The sequence below is a fragment of the Lepidochelys kempii genome, chromosome 6 (assembly GCF_965140265.1).
Source record: "Lepidochelys kempii isolate rLepKem1 chromosome 6, rLepKem1.hap2, whole genome shotgun sequence".
NCBI lineage: Eukaryota > Metazoa > Chordata > Testudines > Cheloniidae > Lepidochelys > Lepidochelys kempii.
Window position 1 is genome coordinate 13,034,775 of NC_133261.1, and position 19,999 is coordinate 13,054,773.

Genomic DNA, 19,999 nt, shown 5'->3' on the forward strand with positions numbered 1-19,999 from the left:
CTCCGCCACACACAGCTGGGCCAGTGCCCTCGATCCCAACCCACAGCACCCTGCTATCCCAGGCCTACACCCCCAGCTCTGCTCCTGCCGGTCAGTCCCAACTTGCAGCCCCCTAACTATCCCAACCGTGTGTCCCTCAACCTGCACCCCCCCACACGCTATGCCAGCCCAGTGCCCCCAGCTCTGCTGCTGCCCCTCAATCCCAATCCAAAGTTCCCTGCTATCTCAACCCTGCCCCCCAGAGCCTGCCGGTGCCCCTCAGCCCCAACCTGCAGCCCCCCCACTATCCCAGCCCTGCCCCCAGAACCTCTCAGTCCCCACCTGCAGCCCCCACAATATCCCAGCCCTGCACCCCCTGCTCAGCTTGTGCCCCTTGATCCTGACTCACAACCCCCTGCTATCCCAGCCCAGGGCCTTCCCCACATGGCTCTGCAGTTGTATGCCTAACTCAATTGTAAAATCAGACCTGTGGCTTTTTTAGCCTGGCAGGATCCCTTTTAGAATCTTCCTTAAGGGAGCTCTCAGGGCTCATTCGCTGCTTCCCAGCCAGCACTCCCCTTCCTAATCATCCTTAGAATTTGTCAACACAATCTGCTTAGTGTTTGCAGATAGAATGCTGTGCGCAGCCAGAACTGATTTGAACAGCTGCAAACCCTGATTAATAGGCAACTCCTATCCAGGTGTCTGGGTCTTTATGACCCGAGCATGCCAGTAGTGCAAATCCTTTCAAAGGAACATGATCCCCACAGCCAGAGCCATTTGAACTGGCTTTTACTGAGAAGTGACCTGAGTATCAACCCTGTTTGTTGTTGAGTCATTCTGTTGGAGCTGGCTTCCTAGAAACTTGGGCGTAGGCCCAAGGGGAACAGTGACCATTGCTTAGTGACTGGAAGTTGGAACCTGGAAGGTTCAACTCACCAGCAACGATCGCCCATTTCTCTCCCCATTGCCCTTCACACCTGGTAACAGCCACAAAGCCAGCATGTCTCACCTCACCACAGCATTGCAGTGACACCCTAGATCAGTGGTTCTCAAACTTTTGTACTGGTGACCCCTTTCACATAGCAAGCCTCTGAGTGTGACCCCCCTAATAAATTAAAAACACTTTTAAATATATTTAACACCATTATAAATGCTGGAGGCAAAGCAGGGTTTGGGGTGGAGGCTGACAGCTTGCAACCCCCCATGTAATAAACCGCATGACCCCCAGTTTGAGAACCCCTGCCCTAGATAGCTGCGCTGCAGGGTTTGAACCCGTGAGTCGCCGTGACTCTGGGCAGCTATAAAGCAGGGGCTTTGATTGCCTGAGCTAAAGGATGGGCTCCTGCAGCCCCGAGGCTGTAGAAGTCATAAATCTCTATAAGTGATGCCCCCACTAGAGGAAGACAGAGTGCCGCTAGCCTGGGTTATGCATACAGCTCACTGCCCCACTTGTCTGTGAATTGCAATAGCTTCTCCTGACTGGTTGCCAGCAGCACCTGCAGCAGGACTGCCCTGAAACCTTGATGCTACTTTCACACAGCGAGTGTTTCTCTCAGCTGTTCGCTTAGCTTTTGAGTTAAACAGGTAAAAATCACACTCCTCAGAGGAAGAAAAGGAGTACTTGTGGCACCTTAGAGACTAACAAATTTATTTGAGCATAAGCTTTCGTGAGCTACAGCTCACTTCATCGGATGCATTCAGTGGGGATCCTCAGAGGGGAATTGCCTTGGTCAAGAAGATGCCTCCCCAAGACGTAGGCAGTTCCCTGGGGATGCTAGGGTTATAGCATGGCGGGAAAATTGTCCCCTAACTGTCTCAGCCCTTTCCTAACTGCGACCCTGCTCACTCCTGGCTGCTATACCCCCCCCCCCCGCAACTGATTCCCCCTCCTCCTCTGCTCCCCATTTGGCTGAACGAGTCTCCAATCTCTTCCAACCAACAGGGCTGGCTGCCCAGAGAAAGATCTCCCGCAACCATGGGGAGGAGACCCATCCCTGGTTTCCTCTTCACCTGCCCAAGAGCCTCCCGCTCCCTACGCATGAGCAAGGTGCCCGCACCCCCAGCAGCACGGAGCCCAGGAACTCCCTAGCACGGTAGGTGCAGCTGGGAGAGCAGATGCCAGCTGGATGGGAGTAATCAGCAGCACTACATCTGCCCCCCACAGGCCTGAGACCCCACGCCAGGAGCCCAGGGTCGGATAATTTCACAGTAGCGAAGGCGGCCCCAGCCCAGTCAGAATGTTCTGCGTCACCTAGCTGGGGCTGCTCTCATACCACTAGGAAATCCCCACAGATCCTAGCAGGGGCACCTGGTAAGTTTCTCGGATTCATTATCATTCACCTAACAAGGGAAATCATTATTGTGGCGCTAGTGATGAGCCCTGAAAAGCGGGTCGGAGCCAGCTGAGATCTCAGCTTCCCCCTTCCCCCGCGAACCAGCTAGATCATAGAATCACAGAAGATTAGGGTGGGAAGAGACCTCAGGAGGTCATCCAGTGCAACCCCCTGCTCAAAGCAGGACCGATCCCCAACTAAATCATCCCAGCCAGGGCTTTGTCAAGCTTGACCTTAAAAACCTCTAAGGATGGAGATTCCATCACCTCCCTAGGGAACCCATTCCAGGGCTTCCCCACCCCCCTAGGCACCCCCAAAACACCTCGCTCCCTGGTGCCCCCAAACACCTCGCTTTGTGCCATGGGCGAATGCCACAGCTGCAGCACTGAGGCCTAACATCCTTCCAGTGGGTTTAGTGTCTGGGTTCACCTCCCAGCTCCGCTCTGGACTCTTTCCAAGGCCTTGGGTGACTCAGGCAGCTGAATACCTCTGCGGCCCTGGGCCTGTCATGTACACCTTGTGCACAGCAGGTTGCAGGGGTGCTCCTAGCAGGTCAGGCACCTGTACCAGATATGGACTGGCTGCAGAGCTTCCATCAGAGAAAGCGTTACCAGAGATGTGTTCCCTTTAAGGGCCATGAATACACTGCCAGGTATGGCTGGTGTATGCTCAGGGAAGGGATGTTACAGATGTTGCCGCCTAGTTGGCATTCTAGCGTAGGGCCTTCTTAGGCCACGTCTACATGTCTACAGCTGTTACAGTGGCCTAGCTAGTACTGCAGCTGTGCCAGTGTAACCCTAGTCTAGATGTGTCCTACAGCAATGGAAGGGATTTTCCATCAGTAGAGTTAATCCACCTCTCCGAGGATTAGGGTTCCCAACCCTCCCTCTTTCGCCAGGAGTCTCCCACAATCACTCTCTATCTCCCGGAGGCTACCTCAGCCAAACCAGGAGATTTTGGGCGCTAACAGTCGGCACGGCAACGGAGCGAAAGCAGGCCCCTTTACCTTCTTTCACTCTGCCCCACACCTGGAAGCAGCCAGCACCATCCCTGCAGCCTGGAGGGGAACAGGGAGTCTCCGCGCACTGCCTCCACCCAGAGTGCCGACTCCACAGCTCCCATTGGCCGGGAGCTGTCTCTGTCTCTCTGGGCCTCAGTTCCTTCCCCTGAGATGATTAAAGGATTGGAAAACATGCCATAGAGTGAGAGAGACAAGGGGCTCAATCTGTTGAATTTAACAAACAGAAGATTAAGGGGTGACTTGATCTCAGCCTGTAAGTACCTACATGGGGAACAGACGTTTGATAATGGGCTCTTCAGTCTAGCAGACAAAGCTGTAACAAAATCCAATCGCTGGAAGTTGAAGCTAGACAAATTCAGACTGGAAATAAGGTGGACATTTTTAACAGCGAGGGTAATTAACCATTGGACCAATTTACCAAGCCAAGCCTTGTGGTGGATTCTCCATTACTGGCAATTTTTCAACCAAGACGTGATGTTTTTCTGGCTCAAACAGGGATTATTTGGGGGCAGGTCTCTGGCCTGAGTTAGAAGAAGGTCAAACTAGATGATCACACTGGTCCCTTCTGGCCCTAGAATCTATGGATCTCTGTGCCATGAAGCTATGACCTGGTCCTTCTTTGGAAAGTGCTTTGAGATCCAGCTATAAAAGGTGCCGTAGCTGTTCCATGTCGTATTGTTATTAGCTGAGATGAGATGATCCACTCCATGTAAACCAACAGTCCTACCCATGTCTCTTCACTGACCAAACAATCTACTGCTACATAGCTAAGGGTCATCTATGCCCCAATGCCTTGTGCATCCCACAATCACGCCAGTGCTATCTACCCCCTTGCTACAGAGAGGAAACTGAGGCATGGAGAGGTTTAAGGGCCAGATTGGGCACTTCTGAAAATCTGCTAGACACCTTTGCATCTTTAGGTGCCCACATACCTTTGCAGAGCTGGCCCCAAGTGACTTGCTCAAGGGCAAATGGGTAGTTTGTGCCAGAGCCAGGGAGTGGAACCCAGGGCCCAGGCTAGGGCCTTACCCATCGGGCAGCCTTCTTCTGTGTGGGGGAGCTCAGAAGAGCCCTTTGTGGCCAGATTTGGTGTGAAGAGAACCCCTGCCAACAGTTAGGAGAGGAGAGCCCATGCAATCCACACACAACTCATCTGCCTTGAGGAGTGGACGGGGGGCAGGCCTGCTGGGGTGAGCCTGGGGAGGGGAGCTGAGGGGGGATGGGACTTGGGACTCTGTGGATATGGGGAAAGTGGTGGATGTGATATATCTTGACTTTAGCAAAGCTTTTGATACAGTCTCCCACAGTATTCTTGCCAGCAAGTTAAAGAAGTATGGATTGGATGAATGGACTATAACGTGGATAGAAAGCTAGCTAGATTGTCAGGCTCAACAGGTAGTAATCAACTGCTCAATGTCTAGTTGGCAGCTGGTATCAAGCGGAGTGCCCCAGGGGTCGGTCCTGGGGCTGGTGTTGTTCAACATCTTTATCAATGATTTGGATGATGGGATTAAATGCACCTGCAGCAAGTTCGCGGATGACACTAAGATGCGGGGAGAGGTCGATAAGCTGGAGGGTAGGGATAGGGTCCAGAGTGACCTAGACAAATTGGAGGACTGAGCCAAAAGAAATCTGATGAGGTTCAACAATGACAATGCAGAGTCCTGCACTTAGGAAGGAAGAATCCCATGCACCGCTACAGGCTGGGGATTGACTGGCTGAGCAGCAGTTCTGCAGAAAAGGACCTGGGGATTACAGTGGATGAGAAGCTGGATATGAGTCAGCAGTGTGTTCTTGTTGCCGAGAAGGCCAACGGCGTATTGGGCTGTATTAGTAGGAGCATTGCCAGCAGATCGAGGGAAGTGATTATTCCCCTCTATTCGGCACTGGTGAGTCCACATATGGAGTATTGCGTCCAATTTTGGCCACCCCACTACAGAAGGGATGTGGACAAATTGGAGAGAGTCCAGCGGAAGGCAACAAAAATGATTAGGGGGCTGGGGCACATGACTTACGAGGAGAAGCTGAGGGAACTGGGGTTATTTAGTCTGCAGAAGAAAAGAGTGAATGAGGATTTGATAGCAGCCTTCAAATACCTGAAGGGGGGTTCCAAAGAGGATGGAGCTTGGCTATTCTCAGTGGTGGCAGTTGACAGAACAAGGAGTAATGGTCTCAAGTTGCAGTGGGGGAGGTTTAGGTTGGATATTAGGAAACACTATTTCACTAGGAGGGTGATGAAGCACTGGAATGGATTCCCTAGGTGGTGGAATCTCCATCCTTAGAGGTTTTTAAGGTCAGGCTTGACAAAGCCCTGGCTGGGATGATTTAGTTGGGGATTGGTCCTGCTTTGAGCAGGGGGTTGGACTAGATGACCTCCTGAGGTCTCTTCCAACCCTGATATTCTATGATTCTATGATTCTACAGGCCAGGTAGGGAGGACCTGGGGAGGGGAGCGGAGGAGGAAAGGAGCAGGGGAGCTAAAGAGGGATGGGACATGCCAGGTGGGGAGGATTGGATAAGGAAGCTATGGGGGATGGGTTAGGCCTGGTGGGGGACCATGGGAGGGGAGCTGAGGTGCGGAGGGAGCTAGCCAGGTGGAGTGTGGGGGGGATTGGCTGAGGGAGTTGGGACGTAGTAAGGCTTAACAGGGAGCAAAGGTCTTAGCATGGCTAAGAAGGGACAAGCCTACTGCGGGCACCTTTCTAGACTTGGGATTTTTAGTGGGGAAGTGCTGATTTGTAGGGAGCGGGGAGGTATGGGGTAGAGCAGGACCCCTGCATGGCTTGGGAACCTCTGCCCAGCAGCTGCATCTCTCTGCTGTGGAGCGCCTGAGCTGCCCAGGGCTTGTGGATGGATCCGGCTTGTTTCCACACGACAAAGGATTTGTGAAAGTGTTTCTGCGGGGCTGGAGGGCCCAGGAACAGTTTCACGAGCTGCCACTGCCAACCAGCTTTGTTCTGCTCTGTAGCATAATCGTTCGAGCGACGCACAGCTCTTCCCAGACCCGAAGTAGAGCTGTGGGTAGCTGGAAAGCTAGTCTCTTTCACCTACAGAAGTTGGGCCAATAAAAGATATTACCTCCCCTACCTTGTGTCTCTAGTAAACTACTGTGGCAGTAACTGAGCGCCTGGGAATTTATGTTAGCACCAGGAGAAAGCTGGAGGTCAGGGCCATATTTCCGCACTGCATTCTTCTGCCAAAGGTTACAGGCCCAGCGTGTGTGTGTAATTGATGGGCAGGCCCATGCATACAGATGATGGTGTGTGCTAACAGCTTGGGTAGCTGAAAAGGAGCTCACGGCACAAAAGCGATTCCAAGACCATGGGTTTGAGCAACGGGAAAACTGGCACCAGAGCCTGGCAACACCATTTACCTTCCTACTGCTGGTGAAGAGGGAGTTTTGCGGGGTTAGCTGGGGGTTTGTGCCTCAGGGGAGAGGAAGGATGTCCCAGTGGTTAGAGCACTAGCTCAGGATTCGGAATAGCCTGGTTCAGCTCCCTGGTCTGCACAGACTGACTGTGCAACCTTGGGCAAGTCACTGAAATACCTTTACAATTCTGGCCCTAAGTGCCTAACTCCCCAAGACTCTGGCTCTTAGCCTTTCTATGCCTCAGTTCTCCTGCTGAACAAAGTGGAGAATAGCACTGCCCAGCCTGACAAGGGTGTGCAAGGATGACTACTCTAAGGGGTCACACACATCACAGCGTCTGTCAGCTGAGCTTATTGCACGCCCCAGGGATGGGGCTCCTTCCATCTCACCCTTCCCCAACAAGCTCCCTGGGTACCACCCACCTATCCCCCTCTACTTAGACACTTTGCACTTGCCTGCCTCCCTGCTCAGACCAGCGGTTCTGGATTCCCCCCTCCCACCCCCGGTCTCCCCTCCTCCCATGCCAGGTCCCCCCAGATAAGTTTCATAGCTAGGCTGCAGGATTTAGGATTTCAGTTTACAGTTATGAGCTCTTCTGGTTGTAAGGAACCATGAGCCTGGTAGTCCTGAGTCTGCAGGCAGGCAAGCATTGTAGCTCTGAGGGGGGAACTAGCCCTTTGCTAACACTCAAGCCTGCAGATCTCCCCTACTGGGCCTGAGCCAAAGCCCTCTGGAAGCAACGAGAAGACTTAGAGTGAGGACAAAGGCACTGAGCCTCAAAAGTATTTAGGTTCCTAACTCCCACTGGTTTCAAGAGGAGTTAGGCACCTAAATACCCTAGAGATTCTGTGCCAGTGACCATTGTATAGGCTCACTGGCTGGTTCCACCTCCGTCCACACTACAGCCATGGTTTTCAGAAGCGATTAGCAATTTTGAGGGCTTCAGTTTCTGGCAGGGGGCGAGGAGGGAGGTGGGTTTGTCAGCTGGAGATACTAACTCACTGGAAGCCAGGCCTTTGTGGGGAGTCTCCCTTTCCAGGCACCCCTGAGATTAAGGCCCTCCCAAATCACTAGTCACTCAAACTTTGGCCTTATAAGCCCCACCCCATTTTTATAAGCTGTTTGGGACGCACTCCTTTTCCCTGGCTACCAACACAACCGGTCTGCAACTGCACAGCAAGGGTTGTCCCATGGCACGCCCTGCCATCAACCGCATTTGTGCACCGGTATCGCCCACACTGTGTTTTGAACCATTGAATTGTGGGGAAAATCTAGGCCATTTTCCCAGCCTGCCTTGCCAGGGGATAGAGTTTGCACAGGACGTGCACACGGAGCAGCACTGGCTAGGCAAAGCATTCTGGGGCACACTATTGCACAGACAGCTCAGCCGGTTCGGTGACAGGGGCACAGCTGGGAGACTCCCCTCCCCTCTGTGCAGCTAAGACAGTATTAGGCCCTGGTTGAGGAGCTGACCATGTGCCATGCCATTGAGGTCACCAAGAGAAGGGCAGGCACAAACTACGCTCAGAGCCAACCAGCTGGCTACAAACTCAGTTAAAAGTTCTAGTACGAGACAACCTTAGATTTACTCCTCTGTGCCTGGAGCACCAGCAATGAGGAAGGAAAGGAAAATGGTTGGTAACGAGCAGAGATCCTGAGGATCCTTCGCTTCCTCAAACCTGTGAGCTTCCAATGGATACAGTCAAACCCTGGTTTGTTCTGGCTGGGCCAGGCACCAGAAAGCAGTTTCCTGCAGAGATAGCAAGGGTGCCTCTGTGCCCTTCCAGCAAGCAAACTGTCAGGGAGCGTGTGCTTAGCCAGCCGCTGCTAAGGCTTTCCAGGCCCAAGCAAAAGGTAATTAAAGGGCAGACCTGTTTAGAAAAAAAATCCCTTCATTTCTCTTCTGTTCCTGATTTAAAAATAATTGGGCAGAGGTGTGAATGCAGAGCAGCTGGCAGAGATCAGCAAGGTAAGGGCAGCTGAGGCGTAGTTAGGACACCGTGGAGTGAAGTGGCAGAGGACCAGAGACCTCACCACAGATAAGCAGAAGCTGAGGAAGCCAGGGGGAGCCTAAGAAGCTCCTGGCTGCCTGGCCCATCACTCTGGACTGAGCACAGTTACGCACACTGCAGCTGTGTGCAGGGAAGCCGCAGAACACCAGTCAAGAGGCAGAGGCAGAGGCAGGGCCGGGAGCAAGGACAGAGCAGGGAGAGGAGAACTAGCACCTATCTCAGACTCAGGAGGAGCAAGGTAACCCTTTGATGGCAGGCTTTTCCCAGGGGTCACACCAGCTGGGGTTCAAGGGTTAATACCCAGAGCAAAGATCTTACATTCCCTGAATGACCCAGACTGATATAACCTACAGGCAGGGGCTGCTTCCCGCAGTGCCAAGATGCAGCCACCTCTGGGGAAGAGTGTGGCAAACGCATGGTGTTTAGCACAGGAATCAGGAAGGGATCCCATGGTGAACTGAAGCTGCAGGGGTGAGGTTTAATCCCACTGGAGTTTGGCCAGGACCGCAGGGTTAGCAGCCCTACCCTAGAGGGTATCCCTAGCTAGGTATGTGTTAGATTATGATTTCTTTAAATGGCTGAGAAAAGAATTGTGCTGAATAGAATGACTATTTCTGTCTGTGTGTCTTTTTTGTAACTTAAGGTTTTTTCTATGCAGTTCCAGCAGAGCTTTGATGTGTTTGCCTGATTCTCGAATCTCCTCCTTAAAGAACTCTTTGATCAATTCACTTTGGTTCTTTAATTCAGGATACTGTACCAGAACAGCTAGGTTAAATTGATAGAATGCTTCCCCCGTCGCTCCCGAGTGGCCCCACCAAGCTGCTCATTCCTTGCCTTAACGGCACGCTCAGATACAACCTGCACCTCACTCAGATGACTGATTGTCTAAGTCATTGACAAAATTGTGACTATAGTGGAATGTTTCGCTGTTCTCCACTAGATACCACTCGTCTTCCTCCAAGAGGGGCAAAAACCGTCCATCCTTGCTCAGAGCAGTCTTGATGGTCTCCCCTTTTGGGGCAAAGACGCATATCTTGCAGCACTCTTTTGTAAGCTCCTGGCACAACATTATTTTTTGAATTTGCACCCCATCAGGCCCTTTCTTTCCAGTGGAAGTGATATAAAATACAATGCATTCAGTCCTTGTGCTGTCGAGCTGGCGGTATCCTTGCTCACCACCTTTCTGGTCTCTCTTCACTTTATAAAACTTCATTGCAAAGTGGGACTTCTGAGGAAGGCACTTGAGGGGCATTCCCAACTTCACAAACCCCTTAATCTGCCTCTTCCGCTGCAGATACGTCTCCTTGCCCTGCTGCTTCTCGATGTGAGTCCGGATACGTTTCAGAGCCATCAGGGCCGTGTAAATACTGTCACTGGCTTTGCCTTTCACCACATACTTCACTCCATTTTTACCTAAGTTAATAGTGAATTTTCTATCCTCACTGTCATCGGATTCAGGGTCTCGGGTTCCAGGTTTTTCAGTAGACATCAGCGTATTGCCAATGTCCTTCAGAGCACTGCACCAGTGTTTGATCTCATCCTGTTTGGCGTGAGGGGGTTTGAACCCTGCACATTCTCTTGCTGAACAACAACAACAACAACACAAACCAGTGTGAATGAACAACAGCTGCAGTTTCCCTTTTGTAGCCCTACGTCAGTGCTCTTCACTATTTTTGAAGTGGGGGCCACTTTGGCAAAAAACCTTCAATGTGAGAGCCACATGGGGTGGGGTCGAGGGGTTCAGAGTGTGGGAGGTGACCCAGGGTAGGGCAGAGGGTGGGGTGCAGGGGTGAGGCCTGCCAGGTGGGGCCAGGGATGAGGGGTTCACGGTGCAGGAGAGGGCTCAGGGCTGGGACAGAGGGTTGGGATGCAGGAGGGGGTGAGGCTCTTGTTCGGGGTGCAGGCTCTGGGGTTGGGCTGGGAATGAGAAGTTTGGGGTGCAGGAGGCTGCCCGGGGGCTGGGGCCATATGCCAGAAGACAACAGCCTCTGTCCTCGAGCTCTACAGTGAGTACATAATGTTCCCATAGCCAGAGGACTCCCCCCAGCCCTCTCCCTGCTGGCGGGTGGCACGGGAGCTCCGGGGGAAGGAGCCCTTTCTTCCCCCTGCTGGCGGGTGGCACGGGAGCTCCGGGGGAAGGAGCCCTTTCTTCCCCCTGCCGGCAGCAGGAGCTCTGGCTGGGGAGAGGCATACAGCAGCCCTGCAAGCCTCAACTTGCTCCTGTCCCCAGTTCCCGCTCCCCCCCTACTTCTCTCCTCTCCGGGTCCCTGCTGTGTGGTCACCCAGCCCCACTCCGCCCCTAGCCCAGCTCTGCCCTCATTCCCTCTCTGCCCTGCAGGCCAGCTCCACCTTCAGCCCCAGCTCCTCCGCTGAGCCGACTCTGCAGTAGTGGAGTGGGGTACAGACAGATTCCATTATGGGGGCGTGACAGGAAAAGTTTGAGCACCACTGCTTTAACGGGGTTGGGACAGGAACTGGCTTACATTATGTGTGCAGGCAGCACCTATCACAGTAAGGTCCTGGACCATGACTGGAGCTCCTATGTGCTACCACAGTGCTAGTAAAATAATAATACATCATATGAGGAAATCTGATTTAGAGTGAATTACCAGAAAGTAATATGGGATGGTGTATTTCTGGGGGGCACTGGCTGGACTCCTGCCGATGGGTGGCTTCCTGGCACTCATGCTGGCTCAGGAGCGGGAATAATAAACTAAAGAGTCAAGAGATTTCAGTGTTAGGAGACAGCTGAGAGAGAGTACGGACAATCCCTATTCACGTCCCATCTGCTTTGTCCTTCATCCTCCCACCTCATCACCACCCCTGCATCCGTGACACTCAGCAGAATGAGTATGGAAACAGTGCACCATTGCACACAAGTTTTTGGAAACACGGCTACCGCTCTGAAACCTGTCCTCTTTGGAAATCCCCGTGGATCGTCCCACCTGGCTGGGGCAACAGGTCACACTCAGTACTGACCACACAACAGTGTGGTGGGGCAGGCAGATACCACGGGGAAAGGGAAGGAAGAGCTGACCAGGTGAGAGGGATTTTTTGTTTTCTCTGCAAAAGAGATTTTTGGTTCATTTACCCACTTGACCCTCCCTGAGAGGTCCTCCCCGACTCATGAGATCCAACCCCCCCCATTCCCCCATGGGGGCCTCCCCCTCCTGATCCCCACACAGCCCTCCCCTGCTCAGCCCTCCCATCCCCCCCAGGGTCCTGCCCTCTCTCCTAGTCCTCACAGGATCTTCCCCCTCCCACCCCCCGACAGGGTCCTGCCCTCTCTCCTGGTCCCCACAGGATCCATCCCTCTCACAGCCTCCATCTAGGACAGTGGTTCCCAAACTAGGGGTGCCGCTTGTTCAGGGAAAGCCCCTGGCGGGCTGGGCCAGTTTGTTTACCTGCTGCGTCCGCAGGTTCGGACGATCGCGGCTCCCAGTGGCCGCGGATCACCGCTCCAGGCCAATAGGAGCTGCAGGAAGCGGCGTGGGCCGAGGGATGTGCTGGCCATCGCTTCCCGAAGCCCCCATTTCCCTGAACAAGTGGCGCCCCTAGCTGGGAACCACTGATCTAGGACCTGCCCCCATGGGATCCTCTCCCCATCTATCCCCCTTCCAGGCCAGTCCCCCAGGGGCTGCTCGAGCCTCTCACTGGGTCTCGGCTGCGCAGGTCGCGAGGCCAGCGGACAGTCACATGGTTCCCGCCATGGGGGAGAGGCGGGATTCACGTCTCATTGGCCGCTGGGACATGGAGCGGGGGGAAGAAGATGGGGCGAGTCCTCCTCGTCATTGGGCCGCCCTCAAAAGCTGATTGGCTGCAGGCTTCGCGGCGGTTGCTGAGTTGGGGAGAGCACGGGGCAGGGAGGTAGTTCGGCTTCCTTCAAGGAGCGCAGCCAATGTGGGGAGAGGGGCTCGATCACCATGACAACCCCGTCATGTGCCTGGCCCCGCCCCCACGAGGTGGGAAGGCGGCTGGAGATTTCCCCACAGGTGCAGGCGGGGTGACTCCTCGGGGCCAGGGCCGGCTCTAGGCACCAGCAAAACAAGCAGGTGCTTGCGGTGGCACATTTCTAGGGGTGGCTTTCTGGCGCCGGCCACGCCGCCCCAGGAACGTGCCCCCACCGCCCCAGCTCGCCTCCACTCCACCTCCACCTCTGCCTGCTCCCCTGAGCGCGCCGCCGCCGCTCCGCTTCTCCCCGTCCCTCCCAGGCTTGCCGCACGCGAAACAGCTGTTTGGCGCAGCAAGCCTGGGAGAGAGGGTGGAGAAGCCGAGTGGCGGCGTACTCGGGGGAGGCGGCGATGGTGGAGCGGAGGTGAGCTGGGGCAGGGAGAGGGTCCTCTACCCCCCCCCCGTTACTTCCTGCTCTTCCACATTTCCCCCCCACCCTCGCTCACCTCCACTCCGCCTGTTCCCCTGAACGCGCTGCCTCTCCCTCGCCTGAGAGGGAGGGGGAAGCGGAGCAGTGGCATGTTCGGGTGGCAGGCAGAGCGGAGGTGAGCTAGGGCGGGGGGTTGTGGGGGGGGGAGCCGCAGGAGGCAATGGGGGAGGAATCCGGCACACCCAAGGAGGACGCGGGGCCGGGGATTTGGGGAAGGGGTGGGAGGTGGGGGGCACGAAAAAAAAGCAGGGGCTGCCAAAAATTTTTTTGCTTGGGGCAGCAAAAATCCTGGAGCCGGCCCTGCTCGGGGCTGAAGCCCTAAGGGGAGGGGTGGCAGAGGCTGACCTGGAAATGGGCCAGTTAGAGTCTCTTTTTATATTTTACTCCAGCTCTCGCTCTTTTTAACTCCCTTACCATCCCTGTGCTCTTTGATCCCCACTCACATATCTTCCCCTTCAGCTACCCCCTGTGATTTTCTACCAGTCTCCATAGGGCGATTCCCTCACTCTCAGAACCACATGGCCCAAAATTCTTCTGCATTACACCAGGATACATTGTGGACACAGTGGTTTAACGCACATCTTTACCATGGGGGCTTCTTGAGCTTGGTGATATCCCAATAACTTGAAGACCACTCAGGTTTCAATGTAAACAAGAACAAACTTTATTTTACAGGGACTTACTGGCACCCCTTCTTGGCTTTTCTTCCACATGACCCCCCCCGGGGCAGGGCCCCTTCCTCTTCTGGGTTTCTAAAAAGAGCCACACCTCATAAGCAGACATTCCCAAACACTACAAGCTTGCCATCCTACCTACCTGGAGCTTAAGAACAAACCATATGCCAGCTGGTTATGGACTGCCCTCTTAATCATCTTGATAGTGGCTTGATGCGCTTGATGTCTCTGATTGATGCTGCCATGACAGAGTGACTACTTTGTTACCCTAAAATTTAGATGCAACTTATGTTACCTACAAATGTGTCTAATTTAACAAAAGGGTAACAAGATTGTGGTCCACCTTAAAGGAATTGCCAGGGTGTTACCAGGGGGCTTGTGTCTGACCTTCAGAGGGCTCCCCAGAGCAAGCTAATCTTGCTAACCCCTGAAAGGACACAGATACAACCTCCCGCTCAAGGATGGACACACAAGCAATAATTCTTTGAAAACAAAAGAATTATCTGTTTAAAGGAAATAAGTGGTTACAATGTATTTAATAAAGCAAGAAAGAATACACAGAACATAGTAAAATGCAATAGAATTACATTTAAAGAATCATATAAATAAAGCGGTGCAAAAATAAGACAGACTACATAGAATAGCTATCACATACAAGAAATACAGTAGTTTCAATGTAACTTGTATAAAGGTTCCACATACATAAAGGCTTTTAGTCTTACTGTTACAATCTAGTCCCATGCTTAATACAATGTAATATGTGCAGTCTCTATATACACATATGAGAAACCATCAGTGTGCCATCAGAAGCCACATGCCAGAAGACAACGGCCTCTGTCCTAGAGCTCTACAGTGAGTACATAATGTTTCCATGCCGATTCGGTGATATTTTAACACTCACTCTGTGCAGATGTGTATGACACCACTCTAAAGCAGCAGAGAATCAATTCCTGCTCCTCTCCACCTCAGCCCCTTCCCAATAATTTCCCAGTTAATTATTTTTAAAGCCCCATCTAAAATTACATGTTTATGAACTTCTTGATTTGAAATCATTAAAAAAAATACTACTTTTTCCCATGGTGTTATAATGAACTGGGCTGTGTGAATGTGTTATTAGTGCCCTCTAATGGAGGGAATCAGAAGTACTGTACTTGTCATACGCCCTGGACTGCTCGAGATTCTCCTTTAGTCCAGGTGAGTGGGTAAGCTCAGTTTTTAGGGCATGAGGAGCATTGTTCTATCTCCACTGCCTCCCTGAACTCTGTCCTTGCTCCATATGTACAGCATAGTGGTGACAAATGTTACAAGGGCACGAAAATTAGCAATAACCACTTGCCTTACCCTATCTGTACCAGTAAGTGGCATTAACACTCACTGCATTTGTTGCATTGTCCTGTGACTTAATTTCCTTTCCCCCTTTCACATCAGGTCTTTAAGCATTCCCATGGGAATGAGAACTGGAGCTTTCTTGGCAATGGGTTATCCTGAGATACAGCCAACGCTGCAGTCAGCCCTGCTGGGTCCAAAGGGGTCTCCTTCTGATGGGATGGTGGAAAGGTGCAATCAGATTCTGGGGGTTCAGCTGGCTATCTTTACAGAACAACATCAAAGGGACTAAGGGTATGTCTACACTACAAAATTAGGTCGACTTTATAGAAGTCGTTTTTTAGAAATCGGTTTTATATATTCGAGTGTGTGTGTCCCCACAGAAAATGCTCTAAGTGCATTAAGTGCATTAACTCGGCGGAGTGCTTCCACAGTACCGAGGCTAGAGTCGACTTCCGGAGCGTTGCCCTGTGGATAGCTATCCCACAGTTCCCGCAGTTTCCGCTGCCCATTGGAATTCTGGGTTGAGATCCCAATGCCTGATGGGGCTAAAACATTGTCACGGGTAGTTCTGGGTACATATTGTCAGGCCCCCGTTCCCTCCCTTCCTCCATGAAAGCAACGGCAGACAATCGTTTCACGCCTTTTTTCCTGAGTTACCTGTGCAGACGCCATACCACGGCAAGCATGGAGCCTGCTCAGCTCACTGTCACTGTATGTCTCCTGGGTGCTGCAGACGTGGTACTGCATTGCTACACAGCAGCAGCAACCCATTGCCTTGTGGCAGCAGACGGTGCAATAGGACTGGTAGCCATCATCGTCATGTCCGAGGTGCTCCTTGTCGCCTCTGTGAGGTCGATCAGGAGCGCCTGGGCAGACATGGGCACAGGGACTAAATTTGGAGTGACTTGACCAGGTCATTCTCTTTAGTCCTGCAGTCAGTCCTATTGAACCATCTTATGGTGAGCAGGCAGGTGATACGGATTGCTAGCAGTCCTATTGCATCATCTTCTGCCAGCCAGGTAAGAGATGAGGATGGCTAGCAGTCCTATTGTACCATCTTCTGCCGAGCAGCCATGAGATGTGGATGGCATGCAGTCCTTCTGCACCATCTGCTGCCAGCCAAAGATGTAAAAGATAGATGGAGTGGATCAAAACAAGAAATAGACCAGATTTGTTTTGTACTCATTTGCAAACATCCCCCTTTCCCCCCGTCTAAGGGACTCATTCCTCTAGGTCACACTGCAGTCACTCACAGAGAAGGTGCAGCGAGGTAAATCTAGCCATGTATCAATCAGAGGCCAGGCTAACCTCCTTGTTCCAATAAGAACAATAACTTAGGTGCACCATTTCTTATTGGAACCCTCTGTGAAGTCCTGCCTGAAATACTCCTTGATGTAAAGCCACCCCCTTTGTTGATTTTAACTCCCTGTAAGCCAACCCTGTAAGCCGTTTCGTCAGTCACCCCTCCCTGCATCATAGCAACGGCAAACAATCATGCATCTGAGTTGAGAGTGCTGTCCAGAGCGGTCACAATGGAGCACTCTGGGATAGCTCCCGCAGGCCAATACCGTCGAATTGTGTCCACAGTCCCCAAATTCGACCCGGCAAGGCCGATTTAAGCGCTAATCCACTTGTCAGGGGTGGAGTAAGGAAATCGATTTTAAGAGCCCTTTAAGTCGAAATAAAGGGCTTCATCGTGTGGACGGGTGCAGGTTTACATCGATTTAACGCTGCTAAATTCGACCTAAAGTCCTAGTGTAGACCAGGGCTTAGGCTGAAACTATATATTTTGGCAAATAAACTATTCATCTGAAAAATTTTGCCCAGCTCTGCCTCCAACAATGACAAGACAGCTACAGTCTCCAACCAGCTCTAGAGATAAGCAAATCACCTAGTCACGCAGCCACCTACTGAGGATGATGATAATGAAAGACAGGGCCATTGAAAGGTAGCTGGAGCTCCATGCAATCTGAACAACATAAAGGTGAAGAGAACACAAGGGAAGGGGCAAGAGCAGCTCTCTTTGGACTCACCTGGGAGGGGAATTTGCCTGTATCCCTTTGTTATCTCTAACAACGTTGATGAAATTTGTTGTTCCATGACCAGAAGAGTTAGTTACTAAGCCCTGGACTACACTAGGACTTTAGGTTGAATTTAGCAGCATTAAATCGATGTAAACCTGCACCCGTCCACACGATGAAGCCCTTTATTTCGACTTAAAGGGCTCTTAAAATCGATTTTCTTACTCCACCCCTGACAAGTGGATTAGCACTTAAATCGGCCTTGCCAGCTCAAATTTGGGGTACTGTGGACACAATTTGATGGTATTAGCCTCCGGGAGCTATCCCAGAGTGCTCCATTGTGACCGCTCTGGACAGCACTCTCAACTCAGATGCAGTGGCCAGGTAGACAGGAAAAGAACCGCGAACTTTTGAATCTCATTTCCTGTTTGGCCAGCATGGCAAGCTGCAGGTGACCATGCAGAGCTCATCAACAGAGGTGACCATGATGGAGTCCCAGAATTGCAAAAGAGCTCCAACATGGACTGAACGGGAGGTACGGGATCTGATCGCTGTATGGGGAGAGGAATCCATGCTATCAGAACTCCGTTCCAGTTTTCGAAATGCCAAAACCTTTGTCAAAATCTCCCAGGGCATGAAGGACTGAGGCCATAACAGGGACCCGAAGCAGTGCTGCTTGAAACTGAAGGAGCTGAGGCAAGCCTACCAGAAAACCAGAGAGGCGAACGGCTGCTCCGGGTCAGAGCCCCAAACATGCCGCTTCTATGATGAGCTGCATGCCATTTTAGGGTGTTCAGCCACTACTACCCCAGCCGTGTTGTTTGACTCCTTCAATGGAGATGGAGGCAATATAGAAGCAGGTTTTGGGGACGAAGATGATGATGATGATGATGATGAGGTTGTAGATAGCTCACAGCAAGCAAGCGGAGAAACCGGTTTTCCCGACAGCCAGGAACTGTTTCTCACCCTGGACCTGAAGCCAGTACCCCCCGAACCCACCCAAGGCTGCCTCCCGGACCCGCCAGGAGAAGAAGGGACCTCCGGTGAGTGTACCTTTTAAAATACTATACATGTTTTAAAAGCAAGCATGTGAAAGGATTAATTTGCCCTGGCATTCGTGGCTCTCCTGGATGTACTCCCAAAGCCTTTGCAAAAGGTTTCTGGGGAGGGCAGCCTTATTGCATCCTCCATGGTAGGACACTTTACCGCTCCAGGCCAGTAGCTTGTACTTGGGAATCATTGTACAACAAAGCATTGCAGTGTATGTTTGTTGGCATTCAAACAACATTCCTTCTTTATCTCTCTGTGTTATCCTCAGGAGAGTGATATCATACATGGTCATCTCGTTGAAATAGGATGCTTTTCTTCAGGGGACACTCAGAGGTGCCCATTCCTGCTTGGCTGTTTGCCTGTAGCTGAACAGAAATGTTCCCCGCTGTTAGCCATGGGGAGGGGGGAGGGTTGAGGGGGTAGCCATGCGGTGGGGGGAGGCAAAATGCGACCTTGTAACGAAAGCACATGTGCTATGTATGTAATGTTAACAGCAAGGTTTACCCTGAAAGAGTGTAGCCACTGTTTTATAAAATGTGTCTTTTTAAATACCGCTGTCCCTTTTTTTTTCTCCACCAGCTGCATGTGTTTCAATGATCACAGGATCTTCCCCTTCCCAGAGGCTATCGAAGATTAGAAAGAAAAAAAAACGCACTCGCGATGAAATGTTCTCTGAGCTCATGCTGTCCTCCCACACTAACAGAGCACAGATGAATGCGTGGAGGCAAAGAATGTCAGAGTGGAGGAAAGCACAAAATGACCGGGAGGAGAGGTGGTGGGCTGAAGACAGGGCTGAAGCTCAAATGTGGCGGCAGCGTGATGAGAGGAGGCAGGATTCAATGCTGAGGCTGTGGGAGGATCAAACCAATATGCTCCAGATTGCCACTGCAGCCCCGGTGTAACCAACCGCCCTCCTCCCCAAGTTCCATAGCCTCCTCACCCAAACACCCAAGAATGTGGTGGGGGGGCCTCCGGCCAACCAGCCACTCCACCACAGAGGATTGCCCAAAAAACAGAAGGTTGGCATTCAATAACTTTTAAAGTTGTAAACTTTTAAAGTGCTGTGTGGCCTTGTCCTTCCCTCCTCCACCACCCCTCCTGGTGCTTCTCTCCTCCACCACCCCTCCTGGGCTACCTTGGTAGTCATCTCCCTATTTGTGTGATGAATGAATAAAGAATGCATGAATGTGAAGCAACAATGACTTTATAGCCTCTGCAAGCGGTGATCAAAGTGGGGAGGAGAGGTGGGTTAACTTACAGGGAGGTAGAGTGAACTAAGGGGCGGGGGGTTTCATCAAGGAGAAACAAACAGAACTTTCACACCGTAGCCTGTCCAGTCATGAAACTGGTTTTCAAAGCTTCTCTGATGCGCACTCTGTCCTCCTGTGCTCTTCTAACCACCCTAGTGTCTGGCTGCGCGTAACCAGCAGTCAGGTGATTTGTCTTAACCTCCCACCCCACCATAAATGTCTCCCCCTTACTCTCACAGATATTGTGGCGTGCACAGCAAGCAGTAATAACAGTGGGAATATTGGTTTCGCTGAGGTCTAAGTGAGTCAGTAAACTGCGCCAGCGTGCCTTTAAACGTCCAAATGCACATTCTACCACCATTCTGCACTTGCTTACCCTGTAGCTGAACAGCTCCTGACTTCTGTCCAGGCTGCCTGTGTACGGCTTCATGAGCCATGGCAGTAAGGGGTAGGCTGGGACCCAAGAATAACTAGAGGCATTTCAACATCTGTAACGGGTTATTTTCTGGTCTGGGAATAAAGTCCCTTCCTGCAGCTTTTGAAACAGACCAGAGTTCCTGAAGGTGCGAGCGTCAT